Here is a 3,770-nt window from a genome sequence, read left to right on the forward strand (position 1 = left end):
TATGCAACTCCAGAGTATAATCTACTCTAGTTCATAAAGTTAGTGAAAGTTGAGATGGAAAATGCTATGGCTTACTGAGGTTGTATAGGATTAACTGAGTGACTTGAGCAGGATGAATATGTCGGGGGTGTCAAATGATAGGGTAGGTTGAATTGGTTGGGTTGGCCTTACCGGCTGAGTGAGATGGGCATATTGTGTGGGACAATTTGGGTTAGATGGGAACAAGTATGGATGTTCAGGAAGAGATAATTAAATGGGCTAAGATTGATCAAGTGAGCTAGCTGAGTGAGTTGGGCTACCACAATCGAACAGCAAGTATGAGCTTGATGGTTGTGATACTAGAGATCTACACTGAGTGAGTTAAAATTTTTGATGCTCTCATCTTTTGTTGGTGGCTGGAGGTCTCCCACATCATCTAGCTTGCTATAGCTTGGCAGGCAGTGAGAATCTCATGTTAGAATTTTTCCTTGATTTTGGGTTGCTATTAATTAATAATTAATTTTAATATTTTTAAAAAATTATGTTGGATAAATTGAATCCAATCTTAACCTATAAAGTGTGATCATATAGGGATAAATGATGTGAGAGATGGTTGTATAGGCCTAAACCTAATAACTTTTTTGGGAGAGAAGGGAGGTTAATTAAGGCTTATGAGTCGATAGTATTCTAATTTTACAAACAAACATACTATTCGACTCTTCGAGACTTGATGGGTCGATGTGGGTTACTATTTATCAATTTGATAACTTTGAGCTCACATAGCAGTTTTAACTAGAATTTCTACAAGAGCTTCCAGTGCACAAAATTGAGAATCAAGCACATCATTGAGCCCCTAGAATCCATTGTGATGAGCCGTGCATCTAATTTTTTTTTTTTTCTAGTTGAATCACTTGTAACAACCTCCCTAAGATTTGATGTATCAATGTGTCATAATTTGTCGATTTTGTGCCTGCATTAGCCAAAATTACTAAATGAGCTCCTACTTGTCAAAGTTGAGAATTCAAGAACACATTGTGGCTAGTCATGCATCCAAAATTGAAATGAACACAGAAGCTTGTGACCCATAAAAGCATGCACTACATTATGTCAAATGTTGGATACGCCCATTCAAAAAACATATCCAGAAATGTACAGTATATATGAATAAAGGTGAAATAATTGGAAGTTAGAATCTTAAAGTAAATAGCTATATATAACCATTAACAGTAGATGAATCCTTGTACTATCTACAAAAGTTGAAACCCTAACTATTTAAACCTTGATATAATAGAGGACTTGAAAACACAGTTCTGTGCAAGATGGATTGTATGTTCATATCAAAATAATTGCATTTGTCTTCTTAATCTTTATAATCACCTCAAATAGTGTTATTTTGTTTTAATTATAATTCATATATATAACTTTTCGTTTATATTAAATTCTTCAATAACAAACAAAATGCAGCAAAAAATAATTTGATTAAGAAATAATGGTATCATTGCATCAAAGGAAGCTAATAAAGATGAAAAAACAAAACATATTTTGTAGTTTGTACAAAACTAATTAGTCATTAACTCATAGTTAAGCTAAAATCACCATCATTCTCATAAAAATTATGTTTGTTCCACCATCTGTATACATTTTGTCTCTATCAAATTTATATGTTTTGTTCCATTGTGAAAGCTATGACTATCTTGCATAGGCACTCTAAAACTACATCGCGACTAATCCTAACCCTAGTGGATCCTCTTTCACTAGGCACCTTAATTAGTCCCACACTTCATGCTTATCAATGCCTTTCCTTTCTTCACCTTGGTGTAGAGGTCATCATCATTGTTGTTTCCTTCGACATAGGTTTCTCTTTTCTCTTTAGTACCATTTGCATTAGTTGAGTTACTAACAACCCTCCTAGATCTCCTCCTTGTGATATTGCATTTGGTCATTCTCATTTAATCTCCATTACCCTTGTATTAATGGCAACATCACTCATCTCTTTTCCTTCATCCACTTTGTTAAGCACAAATTTTGATTTGCTCTTTGATGTTAGCAAGAAGAGCAACCCATTAATATCATATATTTCATTAAAGTTAAGTCACAGGTGGTTGTTAATTAGGGTTGGTTGGTCATCTATTTTTACCTTTAGTGACATCTTTAGTAACTATTAGTTCTTTAGGATTCATCTTTTTCATCTTCTTTACGAGGAACGATGAGGAATTTTCTCCTCTTCTTTAGAGACATGTTTCCCTCTATGTTTGTTTGGCAAAATAAAAATAAAAATAAAATAAAATTTCAAGTAAAAAAATATATTTAGAGAATAGGTATTTTGCTAATTATTCAAATATATATAACACGCGACTGTGTGCAACATCAGAATCGGGATGCTCGAAAAAATTTCGGATGCCTAGAACAGTAAATATATATTATTTATTTATTTTTTTAAGTTTACGATTAAGTCATTTAAGATTTTTCTTTTAAGATTTAGGGGTTGGAGTTATAGTATTAAACATAAAAAAATTTTAAAATAAAAATTATTTTTTATTTATTCTTTTGGCTTACGATTAAGCCATTTAAGATTTTTTTCATTTAGAGTTTAGGAGTTGGGTTATAGTATTAACATACAAAAAAATTTAAAATAACATATAAAAAATATATATATTTATTGTTCCAGGCATCTAGAGTTTTTTCCAACGCTCCGATTCTAATGTCGTGCACAATCACGTGTTTTAAAGTGCGCAGGATATCATTTTTCATATATATATATATATATATATATATATATATATATATATATATATATATATATATATATAATTGCTATTCTGGGCGACGGCACTGTGCGCGACCCCGTGAGCATCCCCCGACCCCCGCGCACGGGCGGCCGTTCATCGCCGTCCGGTCACCGCCGGCAGCCATCCCGGACTCATTGGAAGCGCAACTCGACGGCGCACACACCGGCATCGGATCGGATTCCGACCGGAATTCCGGTCGAAACAAGGCAACAGTGCCTGGCGCCACTGTCGGCCGGAATCCGGCCGGATTCTGACCGAATCGGGGCCAGAGTCCGGCCGCGGTCGACGCGCCCGGTGCCGGCGCGTCGACCGCGGCCGGAGTCCGGCCCCGATTTCGACCGGATTCCGACCGAATCGGGGCCGGACTCCAGCCACCTCCGGACCGCCTGCGAGTTGCGGTTCCAACGGGCCCGGTCCGGCGGCCGGCGGTGGTCGGACGGCGATGAACGGGCGGCGGGAAGCGGCGAAGGTCCGAGGAGAAACACTGTGCAATCGGACAGCTCGGATCGGGCGATCGGACGGATGGACGGCTCGGATGGAGGCGCTCACGGGGCGCGCAAGAGGCTGTCGCCCAGAATAGCAAATCTATATATATATATATATATAGAGAGAGAGTTTTGATATCCCGCGCGACGAAAAATCCCGACTCCCGTACGCTCCGCCGACCTCTCGACGTTCATCGCCGCCGTTCTTCGCCGTCCGGTCACCGCCGGCCACCATCCCGGGCTCGTTGGAAGCGCAACTCGACGGCGCACACATCAGCACCGGATTCCGACCGGATTGGGCCGGAATCCGACGGAATTCCGACCGAAACACAGCAGACGCGATGAACGCCGATTTCGCCCAGAATCCGGCCGGATTCCGGTCTAAATCGGCCACCAGCGCGTCGACGGCCGATTTCGGCCGGAATTCGGCCGGATTCCGGCCTAATCGGGGCCGGAATCCGGCACCCACCGGACCGCCGGTCGAGTTGCGCTTCCAATGGTCCGGTCCGGCGGCAAT

Source organism: Curcuma longa, chromosome 10, assembly GCF_044706935.1.
Source record: "Curcuma longa cultivar G26 ecotype Majalengka, Jawa Barat chromosome 10, ITB_CL_G26_1.1, whole genome shotgun sequence".
Lineage (NCBI taxonomy): Eukaryota > Viridiplantae > Streptophyta > Magnoliopsida > Zingiberales > Zingiberaceae > Curcuma > Curcuma longa.